We start from the raw sequence: 21,429 nt of genomic DNA, 5'->3' as shown, positions 1-21,429 counted from the left end.
ACTCCTTCGGTCCTTTTTCTAACTCCTCTGTTGAGGGCCCCGTGCTCAGTCCAATGGTTGGCTGCGAACATCTGCCTCTGTATTTGTAAGGCTCTGGCAGGGCCTCTGTGGAATTTAAAGGCAAGCCTTGAAAACCTGCTTTGTTTGGAAGTAGTTCTTTTCTATTCCAACGTATTCCACTAGGTGGCAGTAGTGCACTGGGTGCGACGTGCTAGAAGCCAAAAGACCCATTTCTTCCTGTAGTGACCTTAATATTACCATCACCATTTTATAGATGAGAGGAATGACTCCCGCAGATTAAATTACCACCCACCCCACTCTCGTGCCACAGCACTCATAACGAGCAGAGCTAGAGTTATGAACCTAGGTTTGGCTGTTTTAGAGGCCTCATTGTTTGTTGGGCTTTACTGTCGGCCTAAAGAGACCCCTTACTTGGCACCTCCTTTTCTTCTAGTAAATTGTGCCATACTGCTTGCCCTGCATGCAAGGCTCTGTCTTTTTCTGTCCAGCTAACTCACCGGTTACTGAACTGCAAGTTCCACAGTCTGATTCACTTTTGTGATCTAGGCTCAGGGGGGTCTTAGTGAGGGCATTGGATGCATTTTGATGGTCTGACCACATGAACATCCCGCAATGGGTAGGTGTCAGATGAATGTTAATCACCACCAAGAAGTTCAGCGAGGAGAGACTGTGTTGTGAAGCACAGCTGCTGGGGAGACTTCAAGTCCTACGGAGCATCCAGCGTCCCTTGGGCACCCACAACTTTCTCAGGCACTTAGGCCACATTTACTTGAGAAAGTCAAAGATCCTTGGGAGAGGAGTGGAATTCAAAGGGCAGAGAGGTGGAAGGTGTGGGGCCAAGAAGGTGTTAGAGGAAGGTAAGTGAAGGAGCAGGAGGAGAGAGGAGGGGGTGCCTGGCAAACTCCAAGCCTCCGTAAAGGACAGCCCGAAGGAGGGGTTTGCATCTGTTACAGAAAAGGTACACGATATGGAGAGCCTTAGAGGACTGGGAGACAGGAGGAAAGAGGAAGCCCGGGTGTGGGAAAGTGTCAGACTCCAACTGGACCCAGAGCAGGAGGGACTTACCAACTGAGCCCACTTTCTGCTCCTGGGCTCTGAGCTTCTCTCTGAGTTCTGGACATTGCTCTGGCCATCACATCCCTGCTAGAGATGCTTCCAAACAAGCAGCACTTCTTGCTTGATTTCCCATCCTCGGAGGAGTGAGTAGCCGGGTCTCCAGGCTGATGGGGGTGTCAAGATGGGGGATGGGATATTTCATTGCACATCTGGATATTAACAAATGGAGCCAAAAGCCACAGTCTAAATAGAACACAGAAATCCAGAAAGGGAAGAGGAGGACTCACAGGTCCCCAAAGTGAAAGGAAGGGGGAGTAGAAGACAGACAGACAGTAGAGGGAGCAGGGCAGTGACATGGAGTAGGGAGGGTCCAGCTCACCAGGGGCTGGAGTCACCTTCTTTCCAGCATTGCTTATGGGCTGTTTCAGGGGTCCAGCTAAGTCCAAAGGGGAAGGAAGCTAGGCTATGTGGCAGAAAGCAAGTCTCAGGAGATCAGCTTTGACAGTAGCAGCCTCCAGTTCTGGGAGGAGTGGCCCCTGAGTGCAAGCACACAACTCGTGGCGGATGTATTAATCACCTTTCTCATTCTTGTGATCAAACACTCGACAAGAGCAGCTTATGGAAGGATGGGCTTCTTCGGGCTAACAGATGGAGGGTCGAGTCCCTCCTGGAGGAAGAGTCATTGGAGTGAGGAGCAGGAGGCAGCCAGCCACACTGCATCCACAGTCAGGAAGCCCAAAGAGAGGCATGCATGTGCTCAGTTTGCATTTCCTTCTTATAAGGGTCCCACCCCACCCCCACCCCCAGGCAATGGTGCTGACACATTCAGGTTGGACTTTCCCATCTTGGCTCTCCTTATCTAGAGCTTGTCTCCAAAGTGACCCTAAATCCTTTCAAGTTAACAGTCAATAGAAACTGTCACAGCATGCCTTCCTTATCAATGGTCAAGGCCGATGGTCATCAGTCCCAGTGAGCCTGGGAATGACATAAAAAGAGTTCCTGATTGTTCTAGACTTCCTGCTTGGGCATTTATCTGGATTTGATGTGTCAATGCAGAGTAATCCTGATTTTAAAAAAAGAAAATAGCCTATTCTAAGCCTGGGAACACCCTAAATGAGGTGTTTTAATAAGGAAAGACGTGAATTGACATATTTGGTCAATACTTTGGTGAGATGATCCAGTGGTTAGGCTGCAGGAGAGAGAAGTCTTTCCTATGAATTTCTTTCTCTCTTTTGGATATTTTTGAGGTAGGGTCTACCTATACGAACAAGGATGACCTTGACCTTGTGATTCATCCTCCTACATCAGTACATAGAGTAGCTAGCACATCCTGGCTCATCAGCATTCTTAGTTTTGGGAATGATCAAGGCTAGAGGTCTTCTAAGCTTAGGGAGTCCATTCTGCAAGGCTTACTCAACAGTCTCAGAGGACTAAAACAGTCTGAGATAGTTTTGCTACTTGATGTGCAAACCACCCATCTCCAGACAGTCTCTTGTGTTCAACTCAGTCAAAGTCAAACCGCTTGCTGAGCCTTCACCCTTTCACGGAGACATGACTTCAGAGAGGATCAGTCCCACAGATGCCGACAGAGACTCTCCGTGCCTCCTTGTGGAGAAACTGAGTCCCATGGCTGGAGGAAGAGGGTGTGGTGGAGTCCAGCGGCTCTGGGCAGCCTCTCTGGGACACTCCTCGGGGATGCCTGGACAGGTATCTCAAAGGGCGACAGTGGTACAGGAAGACAACATGGTAGGCTCTTGGGTCAGAAAGCCAAAAGGCAGGCAGGGCCTGGGTGGGAGAAAACAAACCCACAATGGCAACAGACACCCGCTCACTTTTGCAAGGTCCCTTCCACACTCTCAGCAATAAAGACTTCCCTCAGCAACCCCCAGAACTGAGTATTCGGTCCCTGAGGGTCCTCGGCCTGCTAACAGTCAAAGGGCACCTCTGTAAGGGGGGAAGATACCTCCTTAAGAAACATCACTGAGAACCTGGACTTTAACTGCCGTAGGTCAGAGCTACTATAAAGGAGGAGGACTGACACAGTCAAGGGAGACCGTGTTTGGCGTGGAGCTCTAGAGTCAGTGTCTGGCTGGATATGCCCTTTGCTTGTCCCTAACAGTTCCCACCCTAATTCATATGTGGGGAGCCTCATCCCAGACTCATGGAAGTTCTGAAGGGAAACCTTCCTGAGGAGTCCTGAGAAGGTGGTAGCGCTCACCCCAGGCTACAGAACCAACTTTCAAATTTGAGTGGGTCAAGTAAAACCTGAATAGTTCACCTTTCTTTTCTCATAAGGACGAATTTGTAGACAGATTGAAATAATGAAAGATAAGCCCAACCTGGGTGGCTCATTATTTATTCTTTGATTGCTCACTTCTTACTGCTTGGGGCATTAAAATGTCCCTTATGGGGATGATTGTGAGAGATAAATTAATACTTTTAATGTGTGCCTACTTGGAAAGTTTTTTTTTTTTAAACTGACAACCCTATGTTAGCCCTCAAAAGTTATATTGAGAACTTCCCTGGTGTCTGACTTCTCTAAATCTCAGAGCCAGTGGGCCATATCACACAGTATGCACAGCAGCATGAAGAGACAGTGAGAAAGTGGCCATCTGCCAACCAGGAAGGGGGCCAGAACTGAGCCAGGCTGGCACCCTGACCTCACACTTCAGCCGCCAGAGCAATGAGGGAATAAATCTGTGTATAAGCCTCCCTGTCTGCGGTGTATTTTTAGGGCAGAACTGATGGAAGGATGTAAACACCCTACTGGGAGACTGGCCAACATAAGGTTAAGGGCAGTTTTCAAAGCCTGCCAAGTCTGCCCCAAACTTCTAACATCAACTCTGGGTTAAGAATTTCTTTCTCCAAGCACCCCATCCCCCACCAGTTGACAGTTCTCTAGGATTACTTATAAAACCAGGAAAGCAATACATTCACCATGGTTATTTTTATAAGAGCAAGATACTGATCGGAGCCAACCAAAGGAAGAGATGGGAAAAACCTGAGGGTCCCAAATGGGGAGCGCCTCTGTCTCCAGGGACCCACTGCCCCCTTGTCACCAACATGTGACTGTTGTGAACAGAGTCCTGCTGTCCAGGAAGCTGCCCAGGCGAGTTGCCTAGGCTTCTTTAGTTTGGAAGGCATCCATGACTGACGCATCACCCACATGCCTTCACAGCCTCATCACAGGGTTGGCTCCACCTGGAGATACTATCATAAATTATTCAGTGGGATCCAAGGGGCCCTCTGTAACTAACAAAGGCATTGTGCTTACTGGGGATGTCCCAAGGGTTCTGAGGCTTCCTTCCCAGGAGCTGGAACAAACTCCAGCCTCTGTCCTGATAAAGGCAAACTCTTCCCCGTGCACCTCTCTGTCTTCTGAGACTCTGATACTCCAAGATGTCTCACGTGCCAAAGGGCTGACACAGAGCCTAGTTCAGAAAGGTTGTGAACACAGTGTGTCTGGAGCACGAGGCTCTGGCAGTAGACTTCATTCCACCCAGGGGCACACTCAGAGTATCTGCTCTCCAATGAGCACTGTAGGATGAGGCAGGGCTTGCATCATCAGGATTTCTCTAAACTAAGCCCGGGAGAGCCATGGAGTGAGAGCACAGCCTCTGGTCACTACTGCAGACCAGGAAGATGTCAGGTCACGTGCCTTAAGAGTCAGAAGAGCCCAGGTGGGAATATCATCTCTGAGAATGAGGACACAGGGGCTCTCCCTTAAGGTAAGCAGGCTTTGGCAAACAACCGGCACCTCCATGGATTGAAAGCATGCTCCTTTTCCCACGTGTAAGGGTATATATTGAAAAAGCAGCATTCTTACCACCCAAACTTCTCGGCTCAATAGAGCAGCTGAAGTTATTTAAAACTCTTTAAACTCTTGGGAAACAGGGAAACTAAATGAAGTGTTGTTGTTACTTAAGTTTCCACAATCAATGCCTAATAAGCTTTAATGAATCCCTGGACATGTCACTGTGGAGGTGAGAATGGAGCACAGCCCTCCCTGGAACTATTCCCGGCAGTGTGAAAACCGTCTGTCACCTACTAGCTGTACAATCTAAGTGGGCCGCTGGAAGCAGTGTGCAAATGTCCACCACCGGACCACCGAGGGTTAGGTGTCCAACGTAAATCTGAAAGCCTCGGTCTGTCACACTGACTTTACACGTCTGCTATTTGGGGGCACTTCTATTAGCTTCGATGGCTATATCAACTTGCCGTCTTCATACAGGAAAAGAGCAGAGGCACATAGTAACTTCGCTTCCCGGTGTAAATATTATACAGCTGGTGACAATAAACTGGAAAAAAAATCAATAATCTTTTTTATGAAGCAGATCGTATCAAGATAACTACTGCTCAGACAGTCCTGCAGAATTCAGCTCTCTGTTCTCTTCACAGTACCAATAGCAAGTCAGCCATGTTGTTCTCTTAATGGCTTCTCCAGTCTCCTTCGTGTACTTGAATTCAAGAGATCATTATCTGGCAGAATTAGTTTGTCTTTAATGTCCCACCGTGTAACAGAAATTCTCAGGAAATTCTCAGAAATTCTCTAAGGAAAGTAAAGGAAGACTGTCTCCCTGAGGAGGAGTCATCTTAGACTCTGAAGTTGGGGATAATGCGGTGTCACCATGTGTCACCATCACAAGATTCGTTTAATGATAAATAATTACCCATGCTTTTTTTTGTGTGTGTATGAATAGTTTTCTGAATCTGGGTAGTTGGAAGAGAATAATTACATGTGTTCTTCATACCATAGAACCCAACTCTGTCCCTTGTACCATGCAAAACAGGTACATACATAATGCAAGCTTCATGACCTCACAGAGGGTCAAGCCCACACATAGGGCTGTGCAGGTGCAATTACAGAACTTCCTTTTGGGCAGATTCCTTGAGAAAGTCCCTGGTGGTGTGAAGGGTGGAGAGGGTGCTCCCGAATCCCTCCATTTGTGTGTGCAAAGGGGAATTCGAAAATGGTCAGAGAAGATTCGTAGTTGTGGAAGAAATGAAATCATTGAGATTTTCCTCAACAGTTCTAGAAATACATTGCTTTAAAGTAAATATTTTATGTGTTTTGGGGGTGTTTTGCCTGCATGTGTGTCTACTTACCACATTCATGCAGTACCCACAGAAGCCAGCAGAAGGCATCAGATCCCTGAAACCCAAGTTACAGATGGGTGTTGGGAATGGAACAGGAGTCCGTCTTCCAGAAGAGCAGTCTACTACTGAGTCATTACACTACCCCAACCCTAGAACACATTCTTATGGGCACTGCCATGGGGAACTCTGGAAGGTTCTGGTTGTAGCATGCCCTGAAACAAGTGAGCAGGTTCTGAATTTGGGGAGAATGAATCTGGAGCAGCCAATAGCACCTTACCCGCAGAAGGCTGTGCAAGCCCCATGGTCTTGGACAATAGAGTTCCAAGGCTTCTCCCATTAGTTCCTGCGGCCCGCACAAAGATTTGAGGGTGTCCACTCTGATGAAGGAAGGCTTTGCCTTCCAGCTGTGGGAGGTGGTCAGCGGACAGCCCCACTGTGGGGAACTTCAGAGTCAGCCTGGTGTAGGAGAGAGGTAGGCTCTCTGGAGGTTCCAGTCTCACAAGGCAGCCCACATCTGCTGACTGAGCCAGGCAGGTGAGTCCTCACTCCACAGCTCACCCGAGCAGATTGGACAGCGTGAAGACAGCATCTTTCTCTGTCAAGTTATCTTGTTTTTCTAGGTATAGATCTCTAGAAACCACATGAAGTTCTTTACCTCAGCATCTGCTTCTAAAGAAAACAGCTCAAATCAGCCATATTCTGTGCAGCCAGTGAACCAGTAACTCAAAGAACTCTTAAAATGGCACCTCCAGTTATCATTCGGGGGTGGGGTGAGATTTCCACTGCTGAGACAGTAGAGAAGACAGATCTGGATTACACAATTAGAGTCCTTGCAGGGGCATGGTCCCACTTTTACACCAGTTCCAATGTCCTGTGGAAGGACCCTGATGTAAATGGTGGGTGGTGCTAGATCTCACATGCCTGTAGCCAGAGCACTTGGAGGTGCTGGATCAAGAAGATATCAATTTGAGGCCAACACAGAGGGTCCTGATCTAAAAACAAATGAACAAATAAACAAAAACCAATCAGACAGAAAAGAACTCATAGGTGAGCATTTGTATAATTGTACTTCATCTTTGAGAGGTATCTGCACTGCAGGTAGAAAGATGAGAAACAAATAGTCTAAGGTCCCTTCCAAAGTGCTCTTTGTAATGGGCAAGAGATACAGCCCACAATAGTCTGATAGGAAGGACCTAGTGACATCCTAAGAGGATAAACATTCAGGCGGAGCTGACAAAAAGCTATTTGCAAAGAGTATGAATGGCATATTACCTAAAAAGGGGGTCACAGAATGTCAAATTTATAAATATAAATACAAACTTAAGACTTATAAAGTAGTAAGCTGTGTGTATATGTACTAAAATTGGTATTTCCGTTGTTTGACATTTTGGCTTTCCCTCCCTACTGACATGAGTACCCAGTTATTATTCGGGTACCAAATTGTTCTTTAGACCTGGATATAGTCAGGAGGCTGAGGTCAAAGGTCTTAATTTGTGTCATTTCTGGAGCTCACAGCATTGGTTTAACATTTGTCTCACTTTTTACCTTACTCCATAATGAGTTGCCTATGCGCGTGTCTTCCCCATGAGCCCTTGGGGATAGAGATGCTTTGGTTTATTTTTATATCCACATCCTCAAGACCGGACGCCATGTTTATGACTTTTGTCCATTAGGCATGTGCTCTGATTAGATTTATGTCAGCTTGACACAAGCTAGAGCCATTTGGGAAAAGGGACTCTCAATTGAGAAATACGTATTCATAAGACTGGCCGGAAGGCAAGTCTGTAGGGCATTTTCATGATTGGTGACTGATGGAGGGGGGCTCAGCCCATTGTGGCTGGTGCTATTCCTGGGCTGGTGGTCCTGGATGCTATAAGAAAAAAGACTGTGCAAGCCATGGGGAAGGCACCAGTGAGCAGCGCTCCACCACGGCCTTCGCACCATGGCCTTTGTTGGCAACAGCTCCTGCTCTCAGGTTCCTGCCTAGACTTCCCTGGATGATAAACTATAAGTTGTAAGATGAAATAAGCCCTTACCTCCCAAGTTGCTTTTGGTCATGGTGTTTAGTACTCTCATAGAAACTCTAAGACCTCTTGTTTAATTAAAGGAAAAGGTAACAGACAAGCAAAGATAAGTGGAATAATAATAGAAACCTGAGTTGCAGGGAAAATACATTACTGATATGTGATGCCAGCCCCTGGATCAAGTGGCATCATCCAGGGGAGCTGAACCAAAGGAGCTTCATCTCCCAGTTAGGCAAGTTCTTCATGTGTCAGTGAGCAGAGGGTTTATGTGTACGGGTCTAGAGATGGCCCTGCTGTAAATCCAGTTGAAAACTACATAAAGCTTATCTTTCTAGCTTGTCTATCAAGTTTATGGAGTTGAAATGGGCTCTGGGACGCCAGGCACCCTCTGTGGTCCTGGTAGACAAGCTGGGCTGGAGGGCATATTATGGGCAATTGTGAACATTTTTCCAATTATAAGTTCTGGTCCAGGTGACATGCAAGGACATATATCCCGAGATGAGGACGACTTCACCTGTGATTCTCCTGTGACACATCTTGCCTCATCATTCCTAGCTGCCAGCATCCTCCTGTCCCTTTGTGGCCAGGGACACACAAGTTTTCTAGTTGTGACTCGGAAACTACACCCCAAAGTCAATGCCTCTGAAACAAAGTTTCTGATTTTCTCCCTTCTCCTTGACTCTCAGCTCTTATCCTGCCCCTGATAAGCCATGGAAACTAGCTATTCCCTTCCCTGAGACAGAACACAGAAATCAGAATTCCATCTTTGCAAAGTCAACCATGAGGCCCACACACGTCACTACTCAGTTCCAAAGGGGACCCACCCATGCCCAGGAAAAAGGGATGCAATAACAGAGGTGCCAAGAGGCCCTTAGACACTCTGTGCTGCCTCCTCTTCCACTCCATGCTTTTGAATCACTGCCTCTTTGCACTCGTATTTCTGTGCAGTCATTCATGGTCCGTTGAACCTACACATGAAATGGATGGTTCACCCTGGGTCTTTGGGTCATGAGTCTGAGGGTTTCTGTGTCATATAAAACCGTGATCAAATAAAAACGTGATGCTTTGTGCTTAGTGGCCTGTCTTTTGTTACAGGGTCTGAGCACTTGTGATGGGCAAAGAAAGAATTACCCTTTTCCTGTCCCTAAACAAGGCAGAAGGAATTCTCATTACTTTTTGAAAAACATGTGCATTTAAATTCCAACCCACACTTTCCCTGCTGTATATATTTCATTAGTAATACATATTATTCTAGAATGAAGCAGGTTTTATTCAAATCCATCCAGACATCTTTTTAGGTATACACTAACATTGTTTTATTGTAGAAAAAATATACATTTTGCCCATGAAGCATCTAGGCCAACTGTCCATGTCAATAGATAGATGCTGTCATCTTTTTCATATTTGCAGATAGTTCTGTCCAGTGCATGTAGCATAATTTGCTTAGCGAGTTTTATCGCTGGCGATTAGACCATTTCTGATTTGTCACAATTTTGATCCTTCATTGCTGAACATCATTGCTAACAGCCTCGGGGGAAATTCAGGATCTTCATGGTTTATAAACCATTTTCTCATGCATCCTATCATCAAATCCTTTAAACAACCAGGTGAGAGAGATAATTCCAGAAAAAGAAGGCTTGGAGATGTTGAAATTTGACCAAGATGGGTGGAAAATTATCTTAAAACCAGAACTACTGACCCCTAGGCTGGTTTGTTCAAGCTCAACCACAGCTGTAAGTCATCCACCTTAAGATACTCCATTATAGATTTTTAAAAAATGCAATATGGGGGGCTGGAGAGATGGCTCAGTGGTTAAGAGCACTGACTGCTCTTCCAGAGGTCCTGAGTTCAATCCCCAGCAACCACATGGTGGCTCACAACCATCTGTAATGGTATCCGACGCCCTCTTCTGGTGTGTCTGAAGACAGCTACAGTGTACTCACTTAAAAATAAATAAATAAATCTTTTAAAAAATGTAATGTGAGTGAAAATAATGATATAAAAATCTTGCACACTACTAATTACACCACATAGTGGAATTGTTTTTAAAGCATTATTGCGTTTTTAGAGCATTCCTTCAACTTCAGAGTTCTTGGAAGATAGTTCAACTCTTTTAACCTTTGTATTAATTTGTTCTCCATCAATAATTCCTAGACCATTTTACTTATAGCTACAAGATGTTTTAACAAATAAAAAATCCAACCACAGAGAACATTTCGAATCCACTTAAACATCTTGGCCTCTCTACTAGGGAATAGAGACTCTTTCTTCCCTCTGCTCACTCACAGGAAGTAAGCCATACAGTTGGTCTCAACTTCTGGCCCCTTTCATTCAGACTGGAAGCAAGATCCACGGGGCACGTGACCACGCATTAGCAAAGTTTCTTGCTCATAAGTGATTTTTATTCATTGATTAATGAAGGAACATGTGCCACTGTCGATAAGCAAAACATGGTAGTGTGCTGATATTTAAAACTATATTCATTTATATAATTAGGTATTATGTTGTTAACATGATCTGCTACTGTGTAAAAAACACTGAAATTATTTTTGCTATTTTATAAAATAACAAAAATATCCATTTTCTTTCTCAACTTCAGGTTTAGGCCAAGGCAATGTTGCTTTCATCCTAAACAAGACTTACACTACTTTGTTCTCTCTCCCTTTCTATCTCATGCATGTATGCTGTGCACACATTTCCATGCACACACATGCGTAGATGTGCAATTTCTGAGATCCTGTCCTCACACAGCAAAATGAATTTATAGTGAAAAACAGTGGTGGAGAGAGGGTAGAGGAAAAAAAGCCAAGATAGCTGGATGGATGGGCCTCTGAATCTCAGGGGTACTAGCTAATGTTAGCATAGCTCGGAGACTATCTAGTCATTTAATGAATCATAGAGACAAGAGGGGTACATTTGCTATTCTAAAAAGCCACAAGTCAGTGAATGCAAATGTGTCCTATTCAGAAAACCAAATTAAAGGAACTGCTGGGAATTCTTTGCGTAGTTAAGCAGAACAATTTCTCTCCTCTTTAAGGCTGTGTTTACCCTTCAGAGATCGCATACTCCGGAAGCCTGGAGCATAGAACATATCATTTTCAGGACTAATGTGCTGCATTAGCCAGACTCTGTCCTTCAAAAGAAGCAATAGGAGATCCATTATTGTCCTGGGCAGCTTCTGTCAGAGTACTGTGGCTACAGGGAGAGAAAATGGGTGCCAGGACTCCTGTCTAGCTCCGGAGCAAATGACACGCATGTTGAGTGGGCAGAACCTGGGCCTTCCTTTACCTTGAGGCCATGTTTCAGCATGGTGACAACTTAAGAGATGGGAGACCAGAGAAACACCTTCCAAAGTCTGTGACAGAGAGTGGGGAACTGAATGGGTTGAGGAGAGTAGGTAGGTAGCAAACCCCAAGGCTTGTCACCATGTCTGTCAACAGCAAGCACTTATGCAGGAGGCATGTCCTCTGTTCAGACCACAGGAGGCAGTGGCTTCCCATTTCTGCCTCCTTCTCCAATCAGACCATGTTGCATTCAAACTGTGTGAATGTACTTGATCTAGCCCAAGCTAAAGGGACTCTGAAACTTTATGAGGGGGCGGGGCAGAGTAGGCAGGGGTGTGTTAGCCCCCTCTGGACCTCTTTCTGGCAGGAGACTCCTGAGTACTACTCTGAGTAGACCTGTTGTCTATGATCACCAAGAACAATTTATCTCTGATCCTCCATTCCAGAGTCAAGACAATAGTAACTTGTAAACAAAAATAATCTAACAATGGCACACGCCTTCAATCCCAGCACTTGGCAAGCAAAGGCAAGCAGATCTTTGTGAATGTGTGACCATCCTAGTCTACACACACACACACACACACACACACACACACACACACACACCTATACAAAAACAAAATACATCTTTGAAAGGATAAGAATGGCTAAGGTCACTTTGGTTAATGTACCATGTGAAACACCAGTATAGCCAAGTTTGTACCTGAACAATGCCAATACTTACAGTTCCTGGGCAGAAAAGCCAACCAGGAACCCCAAGATGGCTGGTGGAATGAGGTATCCAGATTGTCATTTAGCAAGAAAAGAGGGAAAGCAGGTGCTGGAACAAAAATTACCATCCCAATATGGAACCAAGACCTACTTAAGGAGGTGTTAAAGAAAAAAAAAAAAAAAAGCTGGGCAATGGTGGCACACGCCTTTAATCCCAGCACTTGAGAGGCAGAGGCAGGTGGATTTCTGAGTTCGAGGCCAGCCTGGTCTACAGAGTGAGTTCCAGGATAGTAGGGGTTACACAGAGAAACCCTGTCTTGAAAAACCAAAATAAATAAATAAATAAATAAAATAAAATAAATAAATAAAAAGGAAGTGTGAGACTGACCAGGACCATAACTGTTTAGTTCTTGTTTAATAACCCTCACTGTCCTGTTCTTACAGCTCCTTTATGTTTTGTGTTTCCAGTAAACTTTTTACTCCAAAATCTGTCAGCACAGCCATCCACTCATTTAACTCGTCCACGCATCTGACTACCCACCCTTCTAAGTCCTAGACTTCTTATTGGGGGCACGAGGAGTCACGAGGAGGAGCCCTTCAGTCCTGCTTCCTTCCCCAACTGGTTTTTGTTTTCTGGCTCTAAGGAAACTGAGCAAACTGCTTCTCCACTCTCCTGGAATTCAGTCTTCATAAAGCGCCTCAGATCCCAGTTTAATTACGCCAAGTTAGTAGCAGTAATAACAGCAATAAGAGCAGAACCGTGATTAGAACAATCTTCCTCTTAATGAAGAGGGGGGACACTTCCAGCCTGCAAATCACCCACTCTCTGTCTTCACAGCCTGCATGGCTCCTACCTCACTTAAGCCTGCCTCCCCTCGCTTAACTCCGCGCTGCATCTGCCAACATTTGCATTTTCTTTCAGCCTGTCAGCATGAAAAACTCTTATGTAGTGATGCCTTAAAGGTCAGCACCGTACCTCGAAAAAGACTGATGAGACTATTTTCACAAAAGACAGGCCTGCTGATTTCTGCCTGTCACTGAGCCTCCTTCTCTTCAGACACCCAACACCCCTTCTGGCTCCCCAGAATCTCTGCTCAGGACTGCCACCCTCCCCAACTTCTGCACAGCCTCTGCTTGTCCAGTAGGCCCCTTCTTCCCGCTGTCACGAGGACTCATTTGTGTGTGTGTGTGTCCTTTACCCATCTAGCTTTGGAAGAACAGTTCAGTTTGCTCAAGTACCCTATGTAGACTAACCTGCTACCTTCTGTAGCCCTGCTCCTTCTGGCTCTGAACTCCATCTCCACCTTCTTTTTTCTTTCTGTGGACTAAAAGGCAACTGACCAGAGGTTCTTGTGCCCCACACCAGCCTCTGGCCTGTCTATTCTCTGCCCCTCACCCTGTCCCAGTAAGGCTTCATCCAAACCAGTTTTTCACTGCCCCAATAATCTCTGATCCTTTTTTTTTTTTTAGGGGCAGTGTAGTGTGCGGCAACTACCCTTCTCTTCTCCCTAAACTCTGAATCAACCCTATCAGCAGATTGCCTCACAGCCGTTTTGGAAGCAGGTAAGGGCATAAATCCTTAGTAAACAGATAGAGCCTATCAGCCTGTGTTTGCCATGGCAGGTGATGAATTGCAGGAATTCAACTTGCAGCCAGTGAGAGCTGTTAACACAGCAATGACTCCACCAAAAGAGAGAGTGCAGAATGTCCTCGCCTGGTGGGAGGAGGGGGTCTTTCCAAATGAAGTGAAGCTGCCGAGGATGATTGAGGAGGACAGACTAGATGACTCTCCAAAATTATTAGTTGTTTCTACTATTCATCTTTCCCTGACGACTCTGCCCTCTGGCTCTGGGAACGCCAGTGCCGTTGTGATGGGCCACACCCATCCTCCCCACTCTGTGTCTCTGTTGCCTGGATTTACTGTTGGGGTAAATCCATCAAAAGTTATCTGAAGTGTTCTTTGGAGTAGGTGCTCAGCCTAGGAACCTGATGTCCTTTTATGTCTGTCCCTGAGTGATGCTGCCGCATCTGTTCTCATGTGCAACTCTGCTTGTGTTTGCAGATGCACTGAATTTGTTTGCTTCTGTTCATCGATCCACATCTTGAGCACATGGGAGAACCTCTCTGGGGTACTGAAAGTCTCCTGCGAAAAGATTGATCTGTAGAACTCTTGGCTGGACGGAGTAATGATGAGCCCAAAGGTGTGTTCCGGGCAAGTCTTCCGAAAGTAAAAATCAAAGAGGATGACCTCATCCTGGTACTCTGCACAGGTACGAGGTGTGCACTAGTGATAGCGTGCATTAGCAGTTGATGCAATAGCAATGGTGTGCATTAGCGATGGTGTGTATTAGCAGTTGGTGCATTAGCAACAGATACTCAAGCAATTCAGTTGCTCCACAAGAATTCCCCACCATGTATTAAGCCCCACCAGATGGAAATTCCCCAAACCAGATCATGTCATTAGTGGTACAGCAGGGAATAGAGTTGCCTTCCAGGGACAGAGGCCACTGTCTAATAGAGACAGGAGGGAGCTCCAGAATCAAGGGTGAGAGACTGGTCTCTGTACCTAGTCAGATCTGAGCTTTTCCCCAACTCCTCTCATTATCAACCCCTTACGTTCTTCCGTGAAGTGAGGTTAAATGTAAGACAGAGTTACTAGGGTTGAGTGAACAAACATAATGTGTTCAACCAGTGTCCAGTGCATGGTTAAACGAGCACTGAGTTGAGCTGGGGCTATTCTGTGTAAGCCATGCTCAGGAAGCTTGAGGACAAATGTCTCCTCTGAGAGTGTCATCAGGAGGCAGAGAAGACATTCTAAAGCCTCTCTCTTATTGGGGCTTCTATTTCTGGATTTTGTTACAGTCAACTGCAGACCAAAAATACTAAATAGAAAATTCCAGAACTAAGCAATTCATGTGATTTAAATAGCATGCTATTCTGACTAAGATGATGAAATCCTGAGCCATCCTGTTCCCTCCCATCCTGGGTGTGAATCATCCTTTTCTAAGGTATCCATACAAGATATACTACCTGACCATGAGTCACTCAGATTTCACTAGACGCCATCTCGGTTACAATACTGACTGTTGGCTTATCACTGTCCTTGTGTTCCAGTGACCCCATTCCCACTAAAATGACCACAAGTGCAAGAGCAATGACACTAGCAAGTCAGCCAGGCTAGAAAGAAGCTGTAAAGCGCTTGACTTACGTGAAAGCGCAGTAAGATATTTGAGGAAGGAGGTGCAGAGTCATAGAACCTTCACTATAAAATACTGTTCTGATTGTCCTGTGTTAGGCTTCATGGTTTGCATTAACACACAGAGCTTCATCGTGGCATCTTCACACATATGTGTCATCACACCCTGTTCTCACTCATCCCCACACTCTCCCCTACCCCGCCCCGTGCTCCCTTCTCCTTCCAGCTGGCTCCCTTCTTCCTTTAGTCTTCCTTTGTTCTCCTACTATATGTATTCTAGTGGTCTGCTTTATTGCAACTATTATTATTAATCTCTTATGGTGCCAGTGTACACATTAGCTCCATCAATGTGTACAAGTATGAGGAAGCAGAAATACCTTCAGGTCTGGTACCATCGGCAGTTTCAGGCTCCCACTGTGGGTCTGGAAACATATCCCTGCTTTGAGGGGACTAGGATATACAACTGAGAGGAACAAGGCTATCCATCATTCCTCATACTCTTCTTTCTCCCCTAAACTCACCCTGTGTGATGAGTCTAGCTTTGCTCTTTTTTCTTTTCTTTCTTTTTTTTTTGTTTTTTTTTTGGGTTTTTTTTTGTTTTGTTTTTTGAGACAGGGTTTCTCTGTATAGCCCTGGCTGTCCTGGAACTCACTCTGTAGATCAGGCTGGCCTGGAACTCAGAAATCCACCTGCCTCTGCCCGCCAAGTGCTGGGATTAAAAGCATGTGCCACCACTGCCCAGCTTGCTCTGCTCTTCTTACGCTGTCCCTAGCCATACCTCAGACTCATTATCTGTTCCTCAACTCCCTGCAACACAGCACAGTCTACATTCCTGCGGCCAAGAAGCCTCTACAAGAGCATTCAGGGTTGGTTTTTTGTCATGTCTTGTTTGTTTGTTTTGTTTTGGTGGAAGGGGTGGGGAGTATGAACATGCAGGTGTGTGTGTGTGTGTGTGTGTGTGTGTATGTGTGTATCAATCTTGGGTATCTTCCTTGATTTCTCTCCACCTTACTTTTCAGAATGGGTTGAATTTCTCACTGAACTTTGAGCTCATTAATGGACTAGACTGACTTGCCCGTGAAACTCAAGGATCTGCCTGTCCCAGCTCCCCCAGCACTGTGGTTGTCTTGGGCTTTCTACTGCTGCGATTAAATACCATGACCAAAAAGCAACTCGAGGAGGAAAGGATTTATTTGTCTTACACTTCCACAGTGCAGTCCATCAGTGAAGGAAACCAAGACAGGAATTCAAACAGGACTGGAACTTGGAGGCAGGAGCTGATGCAGAGGCCATAGAAGGGTACTGCTTACTGGCTTGCTAACTCCTGGTTCACTCAGCTGACTCTCTTATAGAACCCAGGACCACCAGCCCAGAGATGGGACCACCCACAATGAGATGGGCCTTTCTTCTTTGATCACTATTTAAGATAATAACCAGATCTTATGGAAGTTTTTTCTCAATTGAAGTTCTCTCCATTCAGATAACTCTATCCTGTGTCAAGCTGACATAAAACTAGTCAGTAATTGTCTTAGTTAAGACAATTTTACTGCTGTGAACAGACACCATGACCAAGGCAACTCTTATAAGGATAACATTTAATTGGGGCTGGCTTACAGGTTCAGAGGTTCAGTCCATTATCATCAAGGTGGGAACATGGCAGCATCCAGGCAGGCATGATGCAGGAGGAGCTGAGAGTCCTACATCGTCATTTGAAGGCTGCTAGCAGAATACAGGCTTCCAGGCAGCTAGGATGAGGGTCTTAAAGCCCACACCCACAGTGACACACCTACTCCAACAAGGCCACACCTACTCCAACAGGGCCACACCTTCTAATAGTGCCACTCCCTGGGCCAAGCATATCCAAACCATAACAGTGGTTATAAAGAAGCTTCACACCTGGTCCTTATACAGGTTCTGGAGATCTGAGTTTGGGTCTCGTGCTTGCATAGAAAGCACTTTATCAGCTGAACCATTGTACCTACCCAGCTTTTGTCTCTAAGCCATATGAGCATCTGTCTTCATTCAAAGGATTGTGTAGCCCCTTAGCTTGATTGAAGGAAAGTGATATTGCCCAACTTGTATTTAATAATGATGGTGTTGATGATGATGATGATAAACATCAGCTCAAGAGGAATATTTATAGGAGAGTCTGAAAAGATAAAGAAGGAAGCAAGAGAGAGGAGAAGCCAAGGTTTTTCCTTCTGGGTGGGCATTTGTTCAAGACCCAGAGTGGGTAACCGCTCAGGACACTCACCCTGAAGAAAAGAAGGGACATGAATGGCATGCATGTTCCTTGTTTCAGAGACTGTTGTTTTGCCTCCATCAGGTGTGAGTGTGGACTTTGCAGCAAACTCTGAGCATCCTATACATTTTCTACTTGGGAACATAGGAGGGCCTCACAACCAAGCAGAGACATAAAAGATCTATGTGTAGTAAGGGTCTTATGCTGGGCTTGACTCCCACCCCAAAGCCTAGGAGACTTCCTAAAGTCACCCTGCATCTATGAAAAAGGACATAGCATTAGAAAATCTGGATTGAACCTCAAGATCTGAAGTTGGTGTGTAGTGAGCAGCTTCCCAAGCATTACACGAGGTCATAAAAGTCTTACTCACTCTGGCATTGTCTGACATCTGAAAGGGGGTACCAGGTAAGTACAACCACCATGGTCTTCTGTTGTGCTAAGAAATTTCCCTGTCAGCCTAGACTGTGTGCTCCTCAAATACACTGTACAGTAGACAAAAAGAGACAGAACCAATGAAATGATGCAACCCACACACCAAGATGTCTGCGTGGGTCATTTTACTGACTTCTTGGAGCTAGAAAGAGGAAGGCTGAAGAGCTGAAGGCTTAAGTTTCACTAGTTCATAAGCTACAGAGTCAGGGTTTATTGCCAGATCTTTCTCATTCCAACTTATTTCTTTTCCTATAATTTCACACAATTCTTCCCTATTTTGGGGTTTGCCATTAAACTCAAATCATAAATTGTTCCTGTGGGAAAAGTACATTATTCTAAATTAGTGCTTAACAGAGATCTCTCCTCCCATGAAACATCTTCAGTAGGGCTTATGACTTAGTATATGAGATGGTGGCTGTGTGAATGCATCCACTGTGTTAACACACACTGAATCATTACATAGTACCCCCATACACACACAACTAGTGTCAATTAAAAATAAAGTTAAGGGGGATGGAGAGATGGTTCAGTGGTTTAGAGCACTTGTTGCTCTTGCAGAGGACTTAAGTGTCATTCCCAGCACCTATATGGAACTCTAGTTCCCAAGTATCTGATGTCTTCTTCTGACCTCTTTGGATTGCAGGCACACGTGTGGTACATATGCATACATACATGCAGGGAAACATACACACACAACCATATATTAAAAAGAAATTAAATTAGAATCATTTTCATAGGAAAATAATCACATATACACCATTTCAATCATTAATCCATTGCTTAAAAACCTATGTGTCCACATCCCCTTTCTATCCACAGCCTTATTTCCTGGGCATATTCAGAGCAGAGCAGACAAACAAGCCAAATATAATCACTCTACTAAAAAGAAGAATATATTCTCCATTTGAGATCATGGTGGGTCAGGTCTCCCCTTGGCATAGGCCTAGAGTAGCTGAAGACTGTCCACTGAGGAGGATACAATGGCCAAAGCATAATGGCTGATGGTGGAGTCAAACATGAGTTCTGCATGCCAAGTGAAAGACCGTAAAAGAGAATGAAAACAAACAAACTTAGCAAAGGGGGCAGAGGCTCTCTTACCACCCTATGCCCTATGCTCTATGAATTTCCCACTGAGTATCTGAGGTGGGCTTCATCAGCTTAAAGGCCAAGATAAGTCAACTATGTAAAATTTCTCACAGAACTTGGGATCTATGAAATGTGAATTGTGGGTGGCTGCTATTTTGAACTGGCCTTGTGCGTGAGACCCCAGCAGACCAGACCAAACCAGAATGGAATCACTGCAGTCAGGATGCTACCTAAGCTGAATAGGGAGATGGGCTAGATTAAGAACAAAACAAAGAGAGAATGAGGAGATTCACAGCAACCAATCAAAAAAGCTTCAGCTTACTTGGGGCAGGTGATGGGGAAGTTTCCTGTTTAAATCCTAGAAAGAAAACATTGAAAAAAAAAAAAAAAAACAAAACCAGTCTACTCTGTGTTGTGTTTCTATCATCCTCAATCCTGTCTACAACACCAAACTCCTCCACTGGGCTCCTCAGAACACTCCTGGTGTTGCCCTGTCCTAACACTTCAAGTAAAAGCCGATTCTAAATGTGTTATAATTGGGTCTTTTCCTTGACAAAGCAGAGCAAAGGAAGCAAATCCCCTCCCTCCTACAGCACACTGCCCATGTGTGCTCCTCGACACTGTTACTGAACTCTTCACACTGCAAAGCAAAGAATGAAACAGGGATGAAAACCAAAGCTTATTGACAAGAAGAGCCCTTATTCACTGCCCAACTGCTCTATGAACTCATCTCCAAAGGTCTGAGGTGGACTCCTCATGAATGATTTCTCTGCAAATGAAATAGGTAAGCTTAGGGAATTGCTTAGCAGCCTGGGACTCCACTTGGTTTGGGCTATACACACAACCCCTTTCTAATTATGCACTGAGACCCTTACTTGCACAGACACCCTTCTTTGAACAATATATCTAGCAACCTTATGACACCCCCATCAGCACTGAGCTGCATATATGCCTGCTTTAAACAGTGAAGATTAGTTACTCCCTGTTTTAGTTAGCTTCTTTGTTGCTGTGATAAAACACCACAACCAAAAGCAATCTGGGTAGGAAACGGTTCATTTGGAATCTCTACCACAGTTGATCACTGAGGGAACTCAATCAAGCAGGAGCAGAGTGAGGGACCAAGGAAGAACAGTGCTTACTGCCTTGCTTCCCACAGCTTGCTCAGCTAGCTTTTTAAATACAGCCCAGGACCACCAGCCAAGTGGTGGCACCACCCACAGTGAGCTGGGTCCTCCCATAGCAATCAAGAAGCCATCCAACAGACATGTCCACATACCAGTTAGATGGAAGGAATTCCTCACTGAGGTTTTCTCTTCCCAAGTGAGACTAGTTTGTGTCAAGTTGACGAAAAGCAACCAGTCTACTGCCCTTTCAACCCTTTGGAAATGTGCTGCTTCTATTAAAACTAATCCTGGAACCAAGCCCCAGCTCTGGGCAATGAGTTGATCCAGTGCAGGCTGGTTTGGGTTACATGCTCAGTAAGGCAGACTGTGTTCTTTGAGTGAGCCTTTAGGGAGAATCCTCCATTTATCATCATACCTACGTATATGAGCATGTATATGGTTAAAATCAGATGTTTTATGAGAAGGGACATGAGCATTAAGGAAATTACCATATAACTTAAATCTATCAATCAAAATAGAGAGCCATCCAAACTCTGTGCTTTAACAACAAACTCCTTCTTATCTTGAACCCAATTAAAAAATAATAATAATCAAAGTATCTCACTTGTGTAGCTTGCTGTCCCTCTTGATGATATTTCTGACCATCCTGTCATTTTGCCTTGAACAAAGTTCTCTAATTCCATTTGCAAGTCTATGTGAATCTTTACTTCAACTGCTTGAGTAAGAGGCCAAGAACTTGGAAACAAGTGACCCAGTTGTCAACCACCAATAACACAAAGACTTCCAAATGGGTCCCTTTCTTGCAATTCTAATTGGACCTTCTCAAATGTCACCTGGGTCCATAAGGAGACAGGATTTCAGGGAGAGAAAATACTTGCCATTGGAAGTTGGATGGTTCTCTGACCATTTCTTCTGCAGTTCTTGGTCCTGAGAAGGATTTTGTAGCCTGGAACATTGCTGCAAAACTAAAGCAGGGCCTCAACTCTGAACTCTATTTCCTTTGTGTGTATGTGTGTATGTGCGCTCATGTGCATGTATGTGCAGCATGTATGCATGTATGTGTGTCTGTCAGTGTCTTCTTCAATTGCTTTCTTTCTTTCTTTCTTTCTTTCTTTTTCTTTTCTTTTTTCTTTTTTTTTTTTTTTTTTTTTTTTTT

The 21,429-nt window shown here is 44.9% G+C and overlaps 1 long non-coding RNA gene across 2 annotated transcripts in view; it reads right to left on the bottom strand.

Annotated features, from left to right (window-relative positions):
- Nucleotides 1-6,595: 6,595 nt before the first annotated feature.
- LOC116098700 overlaps nucleotides 6,596-21,429 on the bottom strand; it is a 27,466-nt gene continuing 12,632 nt past the window's right edge. Inside the window, exon 4 of one of the 2 annotated variants that reach the window (XR_004121916.1) lies at nucleotides 6,596-7,166. This is a non-coding gene — a long non-coding RNA (uncharacterized LOC116098700). Of the gene's footprint in view, nucleotides 7,167-17,377; nucleotides 17,539-21,429 lie in introns of those variants that run through there. The other variant, XR_004121915.1, reaches the window with a different exon arrangement.

The sequence above is a fragment of the Mastomys coucha genome, unplaced genomic scaffold (genome assembly GCF_008632895.1).
Source record: "Mastomys coucha isolate ucsf_1 unplaced genomic scaffold, UCSF_Mcou_1 pScaffold20, whole genome shotgun sequence".
NCBI lineage: Eukaryota > Metazoa > Chordata > Mammalia > Rodentia > Muridae > Mastomys > Mastomys coucha.
The sequence above is the reverse complement of the archived record's forward strand: the minus strand, read 5'-3'. Positions and strand labels throughout refer to the sequence as shown.